The sequence below is a fragment of the Felis catus genome, chromosome F1 (assembly GCF_018350175.1).
Source record: "Felis catus isolate Fca126 chromosome F1, F.catus_Fca126_mat1.0, whole genome shotgun sequence".
Lineage (NCBI taxonomy): Eukaryota > Metazoa > Chordata > Mammalia > Carnivora > Felidae > Felis > Felis catus.
The window spans coordinates 54,120,548-54,143,883 of NC_058384.1; the positions used below are offsets into that span (position 1 = coordinate 54,120,548).

Sequence of the window (23,336 nt, forward strand, 5' to 3'; positions counted from 1 at the left end):
TAATCAGCATAAGGGCATGACAGGGTTACATCAAAGTGCCCAGACAGGCCATAAACAAAACCTCTAACGGGTCCAGTTCCTTTTATTTTACCTTTCTCCTGGAAAACCACTGTCAATACTCTAGATTCTAAATTTGCTGCGGAAGAGGAGTGATTTAAAAGTCTATATCATTTCCAAAATTGGATTTATCCTCACTCTACTTTTCCCTCCCATGTTCCCATGCTGCAATCATTTTATTATGAGCAGAATCAAACTTTTATTTTCAAGACCGAACAGATGATTCCTCAGCTCTGTAATTACAGTTTGTCAACATGCTTCCATAAGCATAACTGTGTCTCTTATTGATCTGACTAAGACACATAGGGAATATATCCTCAATCACTTCGCTTCTTTATTTAAATCGCTCTATTTCATAGCCATTTAGCAATACAGAAAGACATCAAGTATAAAATTCTAGCCAAGATGTACGGATAATTTCCTAGAGCCCACAAAACTTAGTGAAACGATCGCCAACACGGATTAATAAACCTGTGCGGGTGTCTGTGTGATTTGCCATTGCTTAAGAGGTGAGTGAAGAAAAGCCATTTGAGCCTTCAGTACACCTGGGAGTCCATAAATCTGATACTTTGTATTATATTCAGCAAACTAGGAATGTATCAAATTTTGTCCTGAAAATTGAGATTTGGGATGCTCTCTTTCCCCCCCTTCTTTTGGCCTTTTAACATCATACCTCCTAAAAGGAAATATGATGAGGCATCCAATCTGACAAATTATCTCTCTTATCTAGAAGAAACATATTTCCCTTCTTTCTTTGTTGGACCCATAAATGATTAAATTTCTGAAGAGGTAATTAGATGAGAAGATATAATTGGTCCTATTTTCTTTCCGATTAGCCATAGTGCAAAACCCCTTTTAGCAAAGTCTCTAAGAACATTTTGAGAGCCTGCCATAGAAAGAAGAGGTGACAGTTGAGAAGGGGACTTAGCTAATTGCTTCCCAGTGGAAAGTTGATTTATAGGAATCCCACAGGGTAATGGTCATTCACTAGAATTTGGGGGAGTAGTCACAATATAACCAACGGGATGCAATTATCTCCTCTACTATAAATCTAATGATATTTCATCACTGCCCAAATTTCATGTCCTCCTCCGGCCCCCCCTTCCCCCACTGTTCTGTCAATTCAAACTAAAATATATATATATATATATTTTATATATAAATAAAATCTCCTATCGGGGAATGCTCACTTCACTGCTCCAAGAAGGCAGTCTCCAAAGCAGAGCATTAAGAGCAAATATTTGCCTCTTAAACAAGTACGTTGCACACTGGAAATTCTGTTCTGCCTTCTAAAGTAAAACGGTATCGGGAGGTGAAGAAAGCAAACGGGAAGAAGAAATCCACAAAAATATCTTCACACTTTTGCCCACCCACCCGTGTTGTCCTTTCCTCAAGAGCTAGTGAAAGAAAAAACATCCCCCTCACCAGCCTGAACTACGGCGTCCTCTTCCTTCTGCATCTGCTGCCTTGTACCCGTCACTGTTAATGAGCGCTGTAATTAATAGATCGCTCTCCTTGTCTCCCTGCTTGCACTCTGGGCTAAGCACTTTTCCTCGAGTCAACGTTTGAAAGAAAGCGGGTCGGCACTGACTTACAGCAGCCCTGCGAATTCCTTTTAATTTAGAGCACTTACCCCAGCACTTCACTTATTACCTTATAATTACTGGACGGCTCGCACATACATTATGATCTTGGACTAGAGTTAGAAGTTATTAGGGTACTAAAACATGGTTGCTCCCCTTTCCTCTCTCTGGCACTGAATTTCTCACAGCTATGACAATTAACTCTTTCACCATCTGCCCTTAAGGCACCATTCTTTTCCTCCCAGCCCCCCCCCCCCCCCCGTTTTTTTTTGCAGAGGAGAGCAGCTTGATCACAAAATATCCCTAGTCTTCTCCAGGCCCTCTTTTCTGTGTCTCTTTCTTCTTGTACCATCTATGGTCAATTTCACCCCAATTTTCTTTCCCTCTGGCTCTTTCTCATGGACTTCTAAAATCCGCAGAACTCTTGATTAAGAAACAAGGCCAGGGGCTCCTGGGTGGCTCGGTCGGTTAAGGGTCTGACTTCAGCTCAGGTCATGATGGCACACTTTGTGAGTTTGAGTCCTACACTGGGCTCGCTGATGTCAGTGCACAGCCCATTTGATCCTCTGTCTTCCTCTCTCTCTGCCCCTCCCCCACTTGCACTCACTCTCTCTTTCTCAAAAATAAACAAATTAAGAAGACAGAAAGACAGAAAGAAAAAGATAGACAGAAAGAACGAAAGACAGAAAGACAGAAAGACAGAAAGACAGAAAGAAAGAAAGGCCAAGAATTGCTTTCCCATTTATGGAACAGTTATTTTCTAAGTCACCAAATGTTTATGTGTCAAATGCATGTTGTTAAAGCCCTGAAAAACAGGGAGTCTCCAGCCAGCTGTCTGGTCCAAAATCTCAACCCATAACTTTGCAATTACCTGCATGGAAGCAAGGAGATTAGGAAGTTAAGTTGTCAGGGAAGTCTCTGGGCAGTGGCAATATCTCTTCCCACACAAGGTCTGGCTACTGCAGCAGTGAATGAAACTGATCAAACTGGATTGGTGCCTTAGGTTGTACCTGTTTCTTTTCAGACAATGAGCTCCTGCCTTTAATTAGTATCTTTTGCCCAGTGGAAGTTATAATAGTCAGAGTTGCCATTTATCAAGTGCTTATTATGTGGCAGGCACTGGCCTGAGCACCTTACTAGTATCACCTCATTTAAGCCTCAGGACAACCTTAAGAGGGAGATATCCCTCTTCAGGAAACAGAGCCTCAGACACCACACAATCTCCTGAAAGTCATACAGCTAGGAAATGGGAATTCCAGGATTGGAACTCAGGTCTGATGCCAAAGTCCAGTGCAGAAATGTCTTGAAGTTGGGGAGCCTGGGTGGCTCAGTCAGAGCACCCAGACTCCTGATTTTGGCTTAGGACATGATCCCAGCATCATGGGATCCCTGCATCAGGCTCTGTGCTCAGCATGGAGCCTGCTTGCGATTCTCTCTCTCCCTCTCTCTCTCTAAAAAAGAAAAAAAGAAAAATAATTGAAGACAAAGAAGTGTCTTGAAGCCAACAGACTTCTTGAAGGTGTTCACAGATTTTTTTTTTTAAAGCCAAGCAAGCAGGGGTAGGAAGTGGTGCACATGGAGACCTACTATACCCGCAGCTCACCTATGAGCAGAGACGGCCGAGATGGCCACCCCACCGGCTAGAGGTCTGCTGTAATCGAGTCACCCTCTCCAGTGTTGGGAGTGACACCTCAGCAGAACTTCCGAAAGAACACAGTTGTCTCCTAATTACTACTTAGCTCATTACATCGAACACTTCCTAGACACCATTACATTATACCCTAAAACTACAGTGGGTCTTAATTCTCTTCCTCTCTGTCTCTGAAATTCTACAGCTCTATTATTCAAGCCTGAAATATTCACAACTATCTATAAATTCAATTGTCAGCTGGTGGGTTTTATTCTAGACTTCACTTCAATCTAAAATTAGAGGCACTAAAATTCACATTAACTCTAAGAGGAATGTAGTGAATAAGACTTTATTTCAAAAGAACACCTTTTTGTCAGAAAGAGCCATTTTCAAGATGATGGCTTTATCTGTAGCCAAAGAGAATAAGCCCAATTCCACATTGTGCTGTTAATGCAGGAATTTGAGGTCACTTTGGATTAATAAAAATCTAAATTTAGTTAAGAATCATGACTAGAAATAACATGGGTAGAAAATTGTGGGAAATGTTTATTTTAAAGCCTCAGTACAGTTGCTTTTACTTTATAATTTTAAGAGGAACGATGAGAAGCACAAGGGAGACAAGAGACTTCCCAGAAGACTTCTGAGGGAACGCCCTGAGAATAAACCGGAAGAAGAAATAGCTATGTCAAGACCTACATTGTCTTTTTTGTGTAAGAAACTGAATTTGAGGGATTTAGCAGCCTTCCTGAGGTCTGGGTAAGTCCAGTCCTTTATTACACATGTTTAATATGGTTTGAAATATAGTCTCAATAATTCTTTCTTTTTAAGTTTATCTATGTATTTGTTTTGAGAGAGAGAGACAGAGAGCAAGCAGGGGAGGGGCAGAGAGAAGGGGAGAGAGAATCCCAAGCAGGCTCTGCCTTGTTAGCGCAGAGTCCGACATGGGGCTCGATCCCATAAACCCTGAGATCATGACCTGAGCTGAAATCAAGAGTCGGATGCTTAACAGACTGAGCCACCCAGGCGCCCCTAGTGTCAATAATTCTGATGATCACGCTTCCAAAAGGACCTTGGTGCCTTGCCTTGCCCAAGAGTCGGTAAGGGTAAAATTTACCTTTGGTGCTAGATATTAATGATCAGGCAAATGCAACTTCTTATTCGCTGGACTATTTCAAAGTGTAATTTTTGAAAGTTAATTAACTGTGTTAGATGTGTGCATGTATAGAGAGAAAGAAAGAATAAGAATCAATTAAAGTGGTTGCTGTAGGGGGAAACAAGAAGATAATCTGTAAGTTAATATTCAATTTATATTATAATTATCGGGCTTAATTGTTTTCAGAGATCCTACCTAGATACAGGTAAATGTGTGACCTTGAATGAATTGCCATGAGTTAGAATTTCCAAATGCTTGCATAGATGCCCAACCATGGTGGTCTACATTCCACAGAAGCTTACCCAATACTTTTGTTTAAATGCTGGTGTATCAATAATGTCCTATAGTCATATAGAACATACACATTTCATCAACAGATAAGTTCTTAAACAGCTATATTTCATCCTTTACATGTTATACAAACTCAAAATTATTTGCTGCTTTATTTCCCTACTTAAAAAAAATGGTGCATGAAATTCTCATAAAGAACATATTATGTGCAGGTCTTGTCTGGATTTCCCAGCTGTTCTACTAAGACAAGGTTTTTTTTGAAACGTTTATTATATCCATACCAAGGACAGACACCTTAATAAGCTGAAAAAATGCCGGCTAAAGACATCACTATTTTATTTTCTTCCTTGTCATCCTTAAGAGCCCCAGAGGGTACCCATCTGCATTATAAACTCCACTTTATCAATTTATATCCAAACATTTTAGGAAAGCACACTGAAGCCAGCAAGCTCACAAGTTCACAAATGCACAGAGAAATACGAAGACGGTGCCCTTAGCTTTCTTACTGAATGACAGAATTTCAGGGTTTGAAAGGAAGGTTTTCAAATCCTGACACCTAAACACTACCTATTCAAAATAGGCATGAATCTATGAGGACTGGTCAGTTTTCTACCTTCTGAAACATCAGATTAAATATTTAAGTATTTTTATTTAAATTTAAAGAACAAAATATTAAAAAAATATATATCAGCCTATAGGCTTTTTTGTTTTGTTTTAATGTACATAGAAGGAAACTTCCAAGACTTATGCCAAGCTTCCAAGTCGTAAGTCCTAGGCTTCAGAATCCATGACCCCAGCAGCTCCCTTAGCAGCCTGAGTTACAGCTTCAAGCATGCTACTTTACAATGAGCTTCTTTTTTTTTTTTCTTTTCCTGCTTCAACTAATTGCACTCTCGTAAAGTGGCAAAATGTGAATCACTTAGTAACAAAATGGGCACCAGCTGCTATTGTCAGAGAATGGTGATGCTGAAGAAAGGGAAAGCAACCGAATGAAGTGTCATGTCAGAAATCAACGGTGCAACGTGTGATTTGAGAAAACATGACTACTTTACAGAGACAGGGTGTCATTATGGCATCACAGTAATACGATGCTTTGACAACTACTGGGTCTAACATATCATCATTGCATTAAGGTACACTGGCTTAGTTGGGAAAGGAAAAGAAAGGATTTTTTCTTTTAATAAGAAATATCTTAAGGCCTGCCTGGTTAACCTAACGAAAAGAGATCATTAATTGTAAAGGAAGAATTGTAAATCCTGACCCACAATGCTCAGAGAGATTAAAACACACATGCACATATATGCACACACACTTCTGTATAATTTTAGACATTCTTTAATAAACCTTGAGGCCCATCTCATGGAACAGATTTCTGCGTAACAGGGTCACATCATCTAGCAATGGTGATTCTTTGAATAAATAACTTGTGCATTTAGTCTAAAAGAACTTACTCCATCAAGAACAAGAGTAAGCAAACAGCTCTCTGTGGAGCTCCTATCAGCTTGAATTGCTGATAGGAGATGTGGCTAAGCAGTGTGGGGACATGAAGCCAGCTCCCTAAAATATGATCAGGGCCCCCTTTAAAGCCAAAAGCTCCCCTAATTCTGTAAGAGGCTGTACACTACACCAAAAAAAAAAAAACTGTCAGAATTTCAGACAATAAATGAGAGACTTTTAATTCATTTCTACACACTCATTGAAAAGAAAACATACCGTTAAATAAAATCTTGGAAAGAAGAAAAGAACCCTGTGAAAACAACTGCATCTCTAATGACAAAACCAAGACCTAGAAGGATCTCGCAGAAATACCACCTGCTTTTGGGGTGCTAGAGCTCAATGATCCCCTCTTTTTCAATTTTGATCTGACACCACGTTGGTTTGGCCATCCTGGTTTAGGCCTTGAAATCCCATGTCCTGGAAACCCCTCAGTCCCTGGTTAACCAGGATGGTTGGCTATGCAATGTGACAGGACTACAGAACCTCATACCTCCACCTGCGTTATACCGAAAACAAAGGAAGGGAAATGGAGAATATTCATTTTCAGCAATGAAGGCCGAGAAAGTTGGTTAGAGAAACGCACCAATAAGCGTAAGCGCGTGCAGCCTGACAAGACTGGGATGCTGTAAGCATGTGTATTAGAAAGTAACCATAGACCGCATCCCATGTCAGTCGGCCCCATGCAAGGTGGAGGCCACTGCTGATCACCTTGTTAAGTTATCTGGACTATTTTAGATGTAGGAAATTGCAGTAGCTTCGATTTGTATTGCCAGGTGATTTCTGGTGCTTCCTGGTTGATAAACTTTATTAATGGGAAAAGAAATGGTCCTGTGATATCACAATATGTTGCACATTATGATTGTTGACAGTTTCTGTATTTAAGGATTCGATCTGATGCAGAGGCGCTTAGTAGTGTAATTTATCCTTAGCTTGTTTTCTTGGACCTATTTCAATCTAAGGGTGAACATCCCTTGTTTATAGCCCTGAATACAGTAAGTGAGCTATAGGCAAATCAATAAAACTGTTAAATGCATAATAATGTTGGGTAATTGCATACATGATGTTTTGCATAATTAACTGTCTGAGCTTTTCTTTAATATAATGGGCACTCACGTAATATAGAGTAGCTATAAGTCTATAAAATATACACAGTTTATATGAACCATGATTCTGCTTAAAACTCTGGCTAATCATCTACATCGGCTTTGAAGGGAGAGCTCTCCTCCACTGCCAAGTCCAAATCAATTCTTATGACATTACTTTATAACTAACATGATATTTAACTGATGATGGCTATTAGCTATTATACAGATTGCATTCAAGAAGTGTAACAGTAGGGGGAAAATACCATTTAGTTTAAACAAACTTCTGCCGTGTAATCAATATTATTGAGGCAAATTAAGTGTTTTAACAAGTGTGTATATTTACCCTAATGCAGCTTAATTAACTATATCCTCACAACTGCCCAACTCCACGACACCTATAGATGTTAAAAGAGAATCTCAAGAAATGCCTAGTCAGAAATTTAAATGCACAACAAGCACAACAGAAGCACAATCAAGGGCAATTGTGGCCCTTACAAATATTTCTTACCTTATGCAAGTTACACTCCTAGGACCAAAAGCCCTAAGGACCAGAAGGGCTTTAGAATAGTATCCCCTTCTGTCAACCCACTTGGGTAGCAAATGGGTCACTAATCCCAGGGTAGAGGGAAAGGGCTCTGGGCAGGAGGTGGGAGACCACTGATAGAAAGGAAGGTTCGTATGGGGTAAAAACTACATGAGATAAATCATCAAAATGAAGCTTACGATATATGCTGAATGTAACATTTATTCGGTCTTGGAGATTTACTACGCCATGAGGAGACCTCCTTCGCAGTAAGCTTTCCAGAGAAAAGAAATAGTCTCCTACTTCTACAAATCTCTGGTCTTTCAAACAGAAATATGGATCAATAAAGTTTGCTTGTGTTCAGACAATTCCGTTTTCAAGCAGTCAAGGAGCACACTGAAGAGAAAAAGCAGACACAACAGGAGGGGACTGACAGCTAAATGGAGGCCTTCTCACGGCATCTCACTAGAGGAGAAATAAACAGACATTCAACTCATAGAAAGTCTATGCACTGATCTTTACAAATTACAATCGAATATAGACGCTTTACACACACAGACTCCAGTGATGGAGTTCACAAATCAAATCCAGGTCAATGAGAGCTCAGGCTGACTGAATTTTCCTTTCCTGTTCTCTTTGCTACACTGAAATAGCAAAATAGGAATGTTACCAGGCGTTGAGGCAGAAAATATTGAGATCGTGGTCTTGATGTCACCCTTTACTCATTAAGAAAATGTTTTGCAAAAGCAATTACGATGACCAACAAACCTGCTGCCTCCACACAGATAGGCCAGTTCACTTGCAGTGGAACTCGAAAACATACCCGAAAACTGGGTGAGTCGCAGTGGTGAGAAAATTTAAATGCTGAAAAGGAATCATAGTCGAAATAAAGGTTGCTGTGAGCGCCTATGAACATCTCTACGCTAGTGGGAGATTCATAGCACAACCAGAGATAATAAACCACATCATTCCCTCTTGGACAAGTGGTTAAACTATATTTATACTTTTAACTTAATAGCTTAGTCTGCAGCAGTTAACATCTGGATGCAAATGCAGCTGGTCCTGGGTGATCTATGACAGCAGCAGAGGTTATGATTATATTCAGTTGGTATCAGGTGTTGTTCAGCTGAAGCAGGAGAGTGGGGGGAGGCAGGGAGGAGAGAAATCGCTAATTATTAATCCTAAATCTTCCTCTGCCCTCCTTTTTTAAACATTTCAATGAGCTAGCTGCTTGAAGAGAAAGTGAAGCTGAAACACAAGGACACCATTCGCAGGTAAAGGAAAATAACACACATACACACATATATTTAATTCAAGCCATGGAAACGACGAAGATTCTGCTCTGTGGCAGAATGGGTTTTGTAAAAAGGGATTATGCGGCAGTGAGAGGCATCCAGTGAAGCCAAGGAAAGCCATCCACAGGCCCCAAGCCCAGATAGGAAGGACTTGCTTGGTGTTTGTCATTCAAAGATCCAAAAACAAACATGCAGAGAAACATTCCTAAATCTTCTTTGCAATTTTGAAAAACGGATTAAAAAAAAATTTTTTTTAACATTTATTCATTTTTGAGAGACAGAGACAGAGTGTGTGGTGGGGTGCAGAGAGAGAGGGAGGCACGGAATCCAAAGCGGGCGCCAGGCTGTCAGCACAGGGCCCAATGAGGAGCTCGAACTCACGAACCGCGAGACCATGACCTGCTCTCAAGTCAGAGGCTTAACCGACTGGGCCACCCAGGGGTCCCTAAAAGTTGTCTTAAAAAGTACTACACCAGGGTTCCCACAGCTTGCATGTCTTCTTTCCTCTTTCTCAGGGACTCGAGGATGTAGGAAACGTGGGTTCCAGCTCCAGGTCTGGCACCGTGTGACCTGAGACAAGTCACTGCTCCACTCTGACCTTCCGTGTCTTCGCTCGCTCAACAAGAGGGTTCACCTACAGGTTTTCTAAAGTACCTTCCGCCATTTTGTAAAAATCATATTTTACTCAAATAAAAACCACACTGGCCTGTGACTCAGGTCAGACCTGAGAGGATGGGCTGCTGAACTAACGCACACTCCCTATACTTCCTTTTCTTCGGCTGCTGCTGCGCTCGCCTACCGCTCGGGGCCACGGCATTATACGGGCGCGCATGCGCGTGTGTGTTGCAGGAGAAGGAATAATTACAGAAACAACTTGCTACGTCGCAGTGAAACTACAGCAACGACATTCAACTGAGGAATCATTCCCAGTGGGCTACAAAAGGACAAATAGAGCAGTGATAATTTTGGGGGAGCTGGGGAGCAGGACTCTTGGTTTTTCCTAGAATTGGTTCTCTTTTTGCTCATTACATTTTTGGTGGGAGGCGTTGGCGGAAAGGGGCAATTCCCGGCAATCAGTGTTTAAGTGAATGTTTGTCCCAGTGTGTGACACCACGCTGTCAGCAAGCAGCAGGGCGCCGCTGAGTTGTTACTACATTTGATTTGACTGCCAGTAGGAAGCTTCATTTCTACCAACTGTTAGTTGCTAGCGCAAAGAATCTTCTCTTCATTTCTGGAGTGATTTTTTCCCCTCTCTTCCCTTTCCTTTTCCTTGCTATGCGGTCAGGCCAAATGCCACGTGGGTTTCTAAGACAAAACCTGAGTACTTGTCTCCTGAGCTTGAGACGGGACGACGTGGAGATAAAGGGTCCATGCAATTTGTTCAATATTTCTAGTCTCTCATTTAGAGTCTGCATTTTAATTCTGATTTCTTAGCTCATCACAAGGTCAACCCAGAGACAGCAATACTCCTTCTGCCACACTGTGGTCACATCTTTTTACTTGGTGGGGTTTATTTTATCCAATGGAGCAGCCTTAATTAATGAAAGAAAGAAAGAAAGGAAGGAAGGAAGGAAGGAAGGAAGGAAGGAAGGAAGGAAGGAAGGGGAGGGGAGGGGAGGGGAGGGGAGGGGAGGGGAGGGGAGGGGAGGGGAGGGGAGGGGAGGGGAGGGGAGGGGAGGGGAGGGAGGGAGGGAGGGAAGGAAGGAAGGAAGGAAGGAAGGAAGGAAGGGTGTTGTCATTCACCTTCTCATGAAATATTGTTGAAATAATTGCTATTTTTGGTGACTGCTCTGACGATTTCTACAATTTTTCTTATTTGGTTAATTTTACTATAGCACATGGAAGCCTCTCCCCTTAAAAATAATAAAATAATGATTTAGGTAATTATGATTCTCAAATAGTGCTTCTGACAACAACTTCTGACAATGAAAAGCATCTTTAGAAACAACAAAAGCATATGCAGGAGTAACGAGGGTAGGGAAAAAAAAAAAAAAAGAAGAAAAATCCCTCAGAGATATTAAGAAAATTCAGGCTGAATGGAAAAGTAATTAACACTAAAGAGCTAAAACTGTAATTAAGAAAATTTTCATTAAGGGGAAGCAGGTGAGTCTGCTTTTCTAAATATGACAAGGTGCTGTGTAAAAATAAAATAGAAGCAGGTTTCGGTGAGTGGAGCAGGAAAGCCATGTCTTTAACCAGATCAAATTCTCGAAATTGGCTGTCAAGACAGGATTGTTGTGATTTATACCCGTCTATCAAGTGCACGGACGGGAGAGACAGAGAGAACAGAGGCAAGCTGCTGTCGCTTCCATTCGCAAAGAACTTTTAATTTCCACGGCACCATCTGTTACCAAATCTAATTCACATTCCCCCTTAATCTGGTTTAGTTCCATAATACTAATTCTTCCCCAACCCCTATGAACACAACCACTAACAAAAAAAAAAAAAAAAAAGGAAAAAAAAAAAGGCTTTGGCTCTTGGTGAGTGAGAAATTGAATATTATAGAGTTAAGGTGTTAAGGCTCCGGTGACTTAAGCGAAGCATGCTCTTCTCCATTAAAATGTATTCCTGGTAAAGGGATTTGTTTTCAGCCAATGCAGAGATATGAAATTGTTCATATTTGGGGGAAAAAAAATGCTGATATAAAAGTATGCTGGGGACATGAAAGCAGAGGTTGTCATAAAATACAATTGTTGTCAAGTTTAGTCACTTTCAGAACTGGCTATAAAATCACTTTGTCATGGTTTTCACATAGAGAAAGCCTGAAATTGTATTTTTGTTAAGGAAACTCGAGAGAGTGATGTATATATATATATTCAGAAAGAGTAGAGCAGGGCAGGGGAAACACCTAGGAGAAATGGAAATGGAAAAAAATCATATATAATTTAAAATAAAGAGATGTCTATCGGTAAATGCACAGTCACCTCCCTCGATCTAAGATTCTATTAGCACATACTTTTGATCCACCATCATTTTCACTCTCAGCCAATATAATAACTGGCATTCACAATAATGAGGTTGTGAAGCTATAAAATTATAAAGTGCTTTCTGCATCAGAGAAAGATTAAACTATGCTCAGTAAAGATTTAGTGTTAAATGTATTTTATTGCTTTCTAAGTCTGTGAAAATTTGTTATCTCTAAAGGCAATAGTACGTAAAGATCCACAGGCAAACATGACAAAACGAGAAAAGATACTGTTTGAATACCGGGGTGCGAAGTTTTGATTACACGTTTAATCAACTGGCTCACTACCTAACTCCAATGAACATTAGAAGAATCATCCTTTGGTTCTCTAAGCCAGTAGTGTAGAACACTAGCTGGGTTCCATGATAACAATTCCTCAGTTTCAGTAAATAACTGGAGAGAATATGATGAAAATATTTATTTTCATAAGAGTCGTGATTATCACCCATAGATACATTTTGTAGAGAAGACTTCAAAATGTAAAGTCCACCACTAAACTGATATTATCTTAACACTTAATTTAAAAAACCTGGGGGCACTGAGTGACTTAGTTAAGTGTCTGATTCTTGGTTTCGGCTCAGGTCATGATCTCATGGTTTGTGAGTTCAAGCCCCACACTGGGCTCTGAGCTGGCAGCGTGGAGCCTGCTTGGGATTCTCTCTCTCTCCCTCTTCTCTCTGCCTCTTCCCCACTCGCTCTCTCACTCTCTCTCAAATAAACAAACTTAAAAAAAAAAATCCTAAGTCTGTTATTTAAAGATAAATACTTTAAGGAAACAATCTCTCATTTTACTGATGGAATCTTCTAATTAACCAGGTATACAGGTATTTTCAACTATTAGCTACAACCGAAGCCAAATTTTTAAGTGATATGTGAGATTATAAAACGAGATAAACTGTTCACAGCATTGTAATAAACAAAAAAATCTTGAGACTACAATAAATATGCTTATACACTCATGAACATCTATATATATCACCTATAAAAACATCAATGGGTGTCATAAACAAATATAAGTGATTGAAGATTATCAAGATGATAAAATATAAGACAACACTGTTAACGTTCTCAATATTCATTAAGGAATATGCTAATTCTGATATCCCTGTTATATATAGCAATTTGTATTGTATGATTTTAGAGCTATAAATTAAAGCTATACAGTTATACATTATTACAGCTATAAATTAAAGAAACATTTTTATTTTCTTCACACTCGTAAGAATGGCTAAAATTCCTAAGTGACACCACCTAATACTTGGGAGGATTTAGAGCAACTGCAACTCACGTAACATCGCTGGGAGGGTATAAAATGGTGCAACCTTTTTGGAAAAAAAAATCTGGAAGTTTCTTATAAAGTTAAAGAGACACCATATCACAACAATTCACTCCTAGATATTTACTAAGAATGAAAACACATGTCCACAAAAAAGAACTGTCCACGAATGTGTAATCACAGCTTTATTCATTATGGCCCTAAGCTGAAAACAAATCAAATGTCTGTCATCGATGAATACATAAACTGTAATATTATAGAAGCAACCAAATCCTGGTCAACAATAAAAAAAGAAATGAACTGTGGTAAATGCAACATGGCTAAACATTAAAGACATCCTGGTGAGCAAAACCAAGGCAGATGCAAAAGAGTACATACTCTCAGATTCTGCTCACGTGAAGTTCTAGAACAGGCAGAACTGATCTGTAGGGATGGAAACCACCAGGGCTCTCTGGGGCAATGGGTGGGGAATAACTAATGGGAGGGAGGCATAAGGAAACCAGTGGTTGTGCGTGCTAGACAGATAACATTTGTCAAAACTTATCTAACTGTGCATGGAAAATATCCATTTTGTTGTATTTTTTATCGTATAAAGTTGATCCAAAAATTTTTTTAAACAGTAGGTTCAAACTCAGTAACTTTGTAACACCAGAAGTTTCCACTGATTCCCATGTCCTAAACCAGGTCTTGAGTCACCACATCCAGTAATTTGTCATCAACGCCTAGTTCTATTTCTCATTTATACACAAGAACACAGTGGATCAGGGAAGGGAGATAGATAACTTATTCAAGGACACCCAAAATTAGAGGTGGAACCTAGTCCAAATTCCAGGTCTCTATCTCTTAGGCCAACTTACTAACTTACTAATAAGGCAAAAGATGAAATCAAAATTAGGCCCAAAGTGAAAAATACTGTACTGATCACAATGACAGACACCTTCCTGTATTCTGTTTTTACAAGCTTGTAAAATATTTGGGGGCACCTGGCTGGCTCAACATGTGACTGTTGATCTTGGGGTCATGAATCCAAGCTCCACACTGGGCCTAGAGCTTACTTAAAAACATAAAAACCAAATAAATAAAAGCTTACAAAATATTTTTCACTCTAAACACAAAATAATTCTGTGCATTCCTGAGGTCACACACCTGACTTCATTCCTCACTGTCTTCCCCCCAAAACATGGTCCACGATAAAAGGGCCTTAGCAAGTATGCAACGTAGGAGTGCTAATGTGCTAATATGTCCTTGTTAAGTCAGTCAAGGTGGGCTTTGAAAAAAATGTTCTTTTGGTTTGGTTTTGTGTTTGTGACAATGAAGCAGGTGTTATGGGAGATGGAATAAAGGGAAAAAATGAGAATTTAAGAAGTGGAAATAAGAAAAAGGAGATTCACCTTATTTTTTTTTTAATATGGTTTGGATAGAAGTATAAACAAAATAAAAAGTCTTAGGGGAGAAGGTACAATCTATAAAACCTGAGTAGGTAAAATTATGCATTTCAAAAGAAATTTCTAAGCTGCCAGGAAAGAAACCTTGCAGAGTAACTTAAACAATTTACCACACGCTTCCCAAGTAAGACTGTCTGGATGACTTTCCTTAGCAGAGAAGGAAACAAATCACAGAGTACATTTCTTCCCTTTTTAACTTCCATCCACACAGGTTGTAGTATTTAGTGCTAGCAAGGGAAAACGATGCGACTACAGAGCTAATACATATTTTCCTGGAAAGAGGATTCTGCAGAATAATAAAGTGCTGTGTATTCCTGAAGGCAAATCTGGACAAGCTCACCATCTGTCCCTTCCAATGGCTCTACACACTCTACAGGTTGACAGCCAATCCCCTCGACCAGGGAGTCCAGATCTCCCCTTCCCTGACCAGCCTTCCTCTTCAGCCCCAAATCTCACCTCTGTCCACCTTGTACTTCCTACAAATGCTGTGCCTAACAATATGCAACTCCCCCCGCTGACCAGTTTTCCCTTCTTTCTGGAATGCCTCCCCCTGGCCCCTTGCTCCATCATCTGGCTAGCACCTAGTCATTAGTAAAATGCAACCGAGTTGTTAAGTCTCCACAAGTCTTTCCTGACGCCCCTTCCCCCTGATGTTCCCACAATTCCATGAGCCTATTTCTGCATAGGCACTTCACACATTGTTTTTAATGTACTGCTGACCCTTGAACAACAGGGGTTTGAATGGCACAGATCCACTTATATGCAGATTTTTTACAGTACAGTACTGTAAATGTACTCTCTCTACCTTATGCTTTAATTTTTTCTTGTTTTTTTAAAAATTTTTTTAATGTTTATTTATTTTTGAGAGAGACAGAGCACAAGCCGGGGAAGGGCAGAGAGAGAGGAAGACACAGAATCTGAAGCAGGCTCCAGGCTCTGAGCTGTCAGCACAGAGCCCAAAACAGGGTTCGAACTCCCAAACAGCAAGATCATGACCTGAGCTGAAGTCGGCATGCTCAACCGACTGAGCCACCCAGTGGCCCCACTTGTTATTTTTTTTTAAGTTTATTTATTTGAGAGAGACAGAGACAGTGTGAGTAGGGAGGGACAGAGAAAGAGAGAGGAAGAGAGAGAGAACCCCAAGCAAGCTCCACGCTGCCAGCACAGAGCCTGACATGGGACGCGAACTCACGAAACTGTGAGATCATGACCTAAGCTGAAACAAGGAATTGGACTCTTAACCAATTGAGCCACCTAGGCTCCCCTACATCATGCTTTTTTTTAAATAACATTTTCTTTTCTCTAGCTTACTTTATTGTAAGAATACAGTACATGATACATATGCAAAATATGTGTTAATCGACTGTTTATCTTATCAGTAAGGCTTCCAGTCAACAGTAGGCTATTAGCAGTTAAGTTTTGAGGGGAGTCCAAAGTTATATACCGATTTTCACCTGCATAGGAGGTTGGTGCCCCTAATTCCTGTGTTGTTCAAGGGTTAACAGTACGTATGCACATTTCTGTCCCTCCACTTGTGGAGGACTATGTGTTAATTATTTTTTATAAAGGGGCACCTGGGTGGCTCAGTTGGTTAAGTGTCCAACTTCAGCTCAGGTCACGATCTCACAGTTCGTGAGTTCAAGCCCTACATCAGGTTCTCTGTTGTCAGCACAGAGCCTGCTTCGGATCTTCTGCTCCCCCCCTCTCTGGCCCTCTGCTGCTCATGCTCTCTCTCTCTCTCCCTCAAAAATAAACATTAAATGTTTTTTAAAAATTATTTTCTATAAAAGTTCACTCTGTGGCTGGCTTGTTGAATGAATGAACAAATCAGGAATTCACATGCATGCTAAAAGTGGTGGACTTTGAATTTTGGAGCACAAATTTCCTAAATTAAAATGTTGCTCATATAATCTCAAGAATCTGTGAGATAAGCCATTAAGCATAGAAAAGCTTTATTTTTATATCTCCTTAGGTTACAGTAAACCTGCCGAGAGATTTGATTTAAAACAGAATGAAAAAAACAAAACAAAACAAAAATTCCTGCAGGGCAGAGTAGTAAATGATTATAAGGGTTTTAATTACAAGACCTGGCTTTGAGTTCACTTACACTGTCCTCTACCCTCATGGGCTGTGACATATTATCTACAAACCTCAGTTGCTGAATCAGTTAATGGGAAGTGTATCTCACAGTGAATGTACTGGAAGATAAAATGAATATTACTTGCAAAGGCAGCATTGAATTTAGAAGGATATCAGTAAGCAAAAAGGAAAAGCATTGCAGGATGTAGAAGGATGACCGGAAGTGAGAGAGCGCAGGGTAGACTCAGAGAATGAAGGAGGCAGCAGTTCTGAAGGATAACTACAGGGGATCGGACTCAGCTAGGGGCTCAGAAAGTAGGTTATAACCAGATTGTGCAAGGTTCAAAATACTCCACTGCGCAGAGCAGATGTCATTTTGTAGGTGCTAGGAAGATGCTTAAGAATTCTGAGGAGAAAAGAGACAATTTGCGTTTATCAAACACAGTTGTGGCTGCAGCACTGTCCATGTATTCATTCATTTATCCCTGTTACATTTTAGGCATATCACCTGATAAAACAAACAGACCAGATCTCTGAACTCACAGTGTTTAAAGCCCAATTAGGAAGCTATTATATCCATCCAGATAAATGATGAGGAAATCCTGAATGAAGATGGTGGCAAAGAGAATGAAAACAAGGAAACAAATGTTATAAGCATCATCAAAAGAGGCTTTTGCACCCTTAGTGATCCACAAGTAATATATGAGTCAATCAAGCCAAAATGTCTTTGATAAACTAAAATGTTTTTATAAAGTATAACGTAAAAGCAAATTACAATTGATGTGATGAAACAGTTCTTGATCTTGACTGTGGTGATGGTCACAGGAATCTACATACACAATAAAATTACACAGAACTAAACACGCATGCGCGCGCGCGCACACACACACACACACACACACACACACACACACACGAATGCATGTGAAACTGCTAAAATCTGAATAAGGTCTGTGGACCGTATCAGTGTCAGTCTCCTGGTTGTGACACTGCACTATTACTGTGCAAGATGTCACCACTGGAGGAAGCTGGGGCATGGGTGTGGAGATGCCATGCAACTGCATGTGTCTACAGTAATCTCAAAAGATACTTTTTTTAATTAACATTTCCTTGGTGTCATGGATTATAATCACCTATTTATTGGACTTTGTATTTTCAGCACTTTGTATTATGCTGAACTCATATGAGCTACTTAATAAATTTGTCATTTAATAGATTTCTGTTGAATGCATAAGGAAATAAACTGCGACATGTTATGTCAACTAAAGGTATCATCATTTTTTACTAATGTTGCTATAAACTTGATCACATGGGTTTCAATGTCTGGCTCATCTGTCTTTATGACATTATTTGAATAACGAAACTATGGGGCGCCTGGGTGGCTCAGTCGGTTGAGCATCCAACTCTTGATTTCAGCTCAGGTCATGATCCCAGGGTCATGAAATTGAACCCCGTGTTAGGCTCCATGCTGAGAGTGGAGCATGCTTAAGATTCTCTCTCTGTCTCTTCTTCTACCCTTTTCCGCCTTCTCACATGTGCTCTCTTTCTCTAATTAAAAAAAAATTAAAATTAATAAATAGAGGGGAGCCTGGTTGACTCAGTTGGTTGAGCATCCTATTTCAGCTCAGGTCATGATCTCATGGTTCATAAGTTCGAGTCCCGCATCCAGCTCTCTGCTGTCAGTGCAGAGACCACTTCAGATCTCTGTCCCATTCTCTTCTGTCCCTCCCCTTCTTGTTAGACTCTCTCTCAAAAATAAACAATAAATAAACAAATAAATAAGCAAATAAATAAATCTATGATTCTAGATACCAGTTAGTCAAGGTCATAAAGATGATGGTACAGATGATCCTCTATTCTGCTACTTCTCAAAGAGTATAGTGAATTCTCAAGATAATGCTAATTAATATTTACATGGTTGCATATGCTCCAGGAAGATATATGGAAACTTTTTTTTTCCTTTTCTCTTTACTGTGGGAAAAACAAGTTACAGTCACACATTTGTTCTCAAGACAACCTTGTGGAACAAATTTTATCTCCATTTTACAGATGAGGAAACAAGACCATGATAGAGCCAGAACTTGAACTTGAATTTTCTACGTCTTAGTTCTGTACTCTGGGTTACAAAATGCTACACCACAAAGATTTCATATTATAACAGCCAACTAAATGTCAACTGTAGCCATATCTATAATTACTAACACTTTAATCCTCTCAAGATTTTGTTTTTCACTGCTTTAATTTTCTTAATTGTATACTCAAATAAGTGCTATGATGTATCTGTGATGACTACTGGAAGCCACAATAACAAAAAAGTGACCAAAATGAAACAAACAAAAAAAAGTAGCTTCATTCTTAAATGACCAAGAACAAAGAATAATAGTGTTAAGAAGTCAAAAGGACTGAGCAACTAGGTGCCTGGGCGGCTCAGCTGGTTAAGTGTCTGACTCTTGATTTCAGCTCAGGTCACGATCTTGACCTCCGTGAGATCGAGCCCTGTGTCAGGCTCTGCACTGACAGTGTAGAACCAGCTTGGGATTCACTCTCTCCCCCTCTCTCCCTGCACCCCCACACTTGCTCTCTCACTCTCTCTCTCTCAGAATAAACATTTGAAAAAATTGTTTTAAATGACCGAGCAACTTAGAAAATACTATATTATTTATATGATAGAAAGGAGAAGGCTAAAGTATGAATATTATTTAATTGCTACAGGATTACAGCCTTCTAATATAGGAGAAACAGACTGATTTCACAGCATGGAAAACCAGGGTGAGATATGAGGTAGAACTTCCTGGCCAATTAGTTGCTGCAGTTAATTAACTGCATAAATATGCATAATTAAGTATATTAATTATCTCATTATGCCTCAGTTATCTGTTAATTAAAATGGGGGCATTAATTAATGCCTGTACTCTCTACTTCTCAGGAATGTTGAGACTCTAAAGTGAAAACGGGGGCACCTGGGTGGCTCAGTCTGGTTGGGCATCCAACTTCAGCTCAGGTCATGATCTCGTGGTTTGTGGGTTTAAGCCCCACATCGGGCTCTATGCTCAGAGCCTGGAGGCTGCTTCAGATTCTGTGTCTCCCTCTCTCTCTGTCCCTCATGCACTTGCACACTCTCTCATTCTCCAAAATAAATAAACCTTAAAAAAATTAAAAAAGAAAAAATGGGAAAACAGATATGAAACTCTGTGAAAAACCTAAAGCGTTATGTAAATCTGAAGTGTTACTATAAATTTGCAGGGCAAATATCATTTTTAATCTTTGTAATAATTAAATCTGAAAGCAAATCTGCACCTAGTCTTGAAAGACAAACCCATACTTACCTGGTGTTCTCACAAAAAAACTAGCCAACTTTGAGATTTGTTGTGATTTATACTTGTTTAAAAAATTTGAGGGGCGCCTGGGTGGCGCAGTCGGTTAAGCGTCCGACTTCAGCCAGGTCACGATCTCGCGGTCCGTGAGTTCGAGCCCCGCGTCGGGCTCTGGGCTGATGGCTCAGAGTCTGGAGCCTGTTTCTGATTCTGTGTCTCCCTCTCTCTCTGCCCCTCCCCCATTCATGCTCTGTCTCTCTCTGTCCCAAAAATAAACGTTGAAAAAAAAATTTAAAAAAATTTTGATAATGCATTCTGACTTTTACTGATTTTTCACCAACATTAGCTCACAATATCACACAAAATGATTGCCTTAACTTCTTAGTACCTGAGATTAAGAGGTTGTTTTTAGCAGAGCTTTAAAACCAGTTCACAAATCTTTAGTGAGTGCTACTAAGTACAAGAAACAGTGGCTGGCTGTGAAGAAGAATGGGATCTTTTACCAAAGGAAAATGCGGGGAGTCTCAGAGAAGGTCAAAATTTCCTTGGCAAGAATTAAGGTAGTACGGAAGTCACACGGGAAGCTAATGAGGTTAGAGCCCTCCATCAGATTCCATGTGGATAAGGATTAATTTAACACAGGTCTGGGGGTGGGGTGTAGTTAGAGTTAACTTCTGAAACTGATAAACTACCTTCAAGCATCTCAGCCACTAACCCCATGGGGAACAAGACAAGACAGTGTGGATGAACCCATCACCACCTCTGGAGGTGGAAAAAAAGTGACTCTTCTGACTGCAGGCAGAGTCTTCATGCAAGAACCATGGAAAACTGGAGTCACTCCAACAAGGCACAGTATTAGTCACAACGGTCCTCAGCCTCAGCACCTGCTGGGTCACACACTCTGAGATCTCAGTTCCTGCCTCCTCCACTTGTCTCTCCCCTGGCCCCCATGCAAGGCTCTTCTGTGACAGTCAATCTGTCCGTTTTCCAGAAGGCACACAGACAGGGCAGGAATACTTCCTGTTCTTATCCAAAGTCCAGGAGGGAATATTGAGGGAAAACAGAAAAAGGGAAAAGTTAGTACAATTTATCTCATTCAACACTTGACCAATGTTACACGGTAGCTAAGCAGTTAGATATATAAGATTTCCAGGCTCCTCCTGGGGCATAAATGTCCTCATGCAAACTCCAGGCTCCTATCTGGGCCTGTTTGTTTAATGAGAAATCACAGAACTCACAGTAAGTGATGGTCGGCGTATAGACATGAACTTCACAGATAAGGAAACTAAGGTCCACAGTGAGAAATAAACTTGGGCGGGGGATGCAGGGAGATCAGAGAAAGGACTGGGAAACAGTGTAAGGAGTTTGTTTTCATTACTTCAGAAACTCCCTGTAAGAGATAGAGGGATGCCTCTCTCCCATGCCTCAGGAACCACAAATTCTGTGAGTCAGGAAATGGAGGCTTCGAAAATATGAATCTCTTGAGAAATGGTCACTTCTGTCCTAGCCTTCCCCCATATGTACATATTTCTTCCTACTCTCCAAAACTCAGCTGACAGATGAGCAGACTCAGATAATAATGCTGACTGATGCTGGGAACTTTATTCATTCATCCATCTTTCTATCCACGGAACCTCCCGAAGCTGAGGGCTGCATGCTGAGGTCACAGCCGGCACATAAATAAGGTCATCCACTTATTTACCTGCATTGCTGTATCAAATATGCTGTCAAGTCTAAACTAGACGATCTACGAAAATATCTGTCGCAAGAAAACAAATAATGATAGTCAAATGATGGTGTGTGATTGGTTGACTATACCGAGTACAAGGGGTTGTTACCCTCGTACTTTTATTAAATATGAAAGCAAAAGATTTATGTTATGGGTGATAAGGGCAAGAATGCTGTAAAAGTGAGAAAATATGGCAACAGTATGCTGTACATCACCAATGGGATAATTATTTATCTAAAAAGTTGGCATTCTTAGACTTCCAACATGCAGTGTATGAAATTCATATATTCAAAGGAGACATCATAATAACCTGCCGGCTGGTGGTGATGGATATGTTTTTAATCCAAATGACCACAATCTTCAGTCTGCCTGTCATGGAGGGCCAGGAAAAAATGGAATTTTCCTTTCATAACTCTTGATGTTGAAAGAGGGAAAACCTGGAAACATGATAAGTGGCTCATTCCAATGGACAAATGGACATGGACCTGAGAGAAAGAGTGTGAATAAAAGTCATTGTTCCCTAACTAATACCATTTTCACTTGTTACACTAAAAAAAAAAATGGAGCAAGGAATGATTTCTGCCTCCTTCATGTCTGGAAAGCACAAGTTCAAATTGCAACAAAAGCTGGGAAATCTTCAACACTGGGTGAATTCATTTACAAATTACCTCTTGCTAGAAAGAGTCAGGCGAAGGCTGGTATAATATTTGTCTATTAACTAAAACTTATTGTACAAACACAGCAAGAAGAGTTGATGCTATAGTGCTTTATTGACTAGAAAGCCTCGCCTACGGATTTCCTCCTTTGAGGTTTAAAGGAATTCCTATTTCTCATTTACAGTCTATCAGAAAAGGTATATGACCTGTATTTTTTAATTTATATAAATCCACTCAGTCAATCAGCCTGGGCTGAAATTTAATGGATGTATCAGTCATCGTTGGTCCGGGGAGAGAGAACGAGGCACCAACATCCACCACCCATCTCTGCTTCTTCCATTATACTCCCCCTCTTTCCTACCTCACCAGCACCAATGCAGCCCTCACCTGCAAACTGGTGGTCTTTCGAGGCTGTTGTTTTTAAAGGGAGATATCAGGTAAAAATAAACTGAGGGAAATACAGAAGACCCTTTGGCTATTTCCGTTTTTAAAAATCTTCATTTTCCTATCTATGTTATGGCAATTTTATTACATATTCAGCAAATTTACAGTAACAAGATGTTCCCCTGACAAATTAATCACTTTCCAAGCATTTTATCATATAAATAAAATATCACCACTGGAGAGTAAAATCAGCTCAACCAGTTGATTTAACCCTTCTTGCAGGAAATTCACCTGAAATAGATTGAGGACTACCTCTGTCTGTCTCTGTCTCTGTCTCTGTCTCTCTGTCTCTCTGTCTCTCTGTCTCTCTCTCT

The 23,336-nt window shown here is 40.1% G+C and overlaps 1 protein-coding gene across 14 annotated transcripts in view; it reads right to left on the reverse strand.

Moving 5' to 3' along the window:
- ESRRG (estrogen related receptor gamma) overlaps positions 1 to 23,336 on the reverse strand; it is a 628,903-nt gene that overhangs the window by 183,270 nt on the left and 422,297 nt on the right. The window lies entirely within an intron of this gene.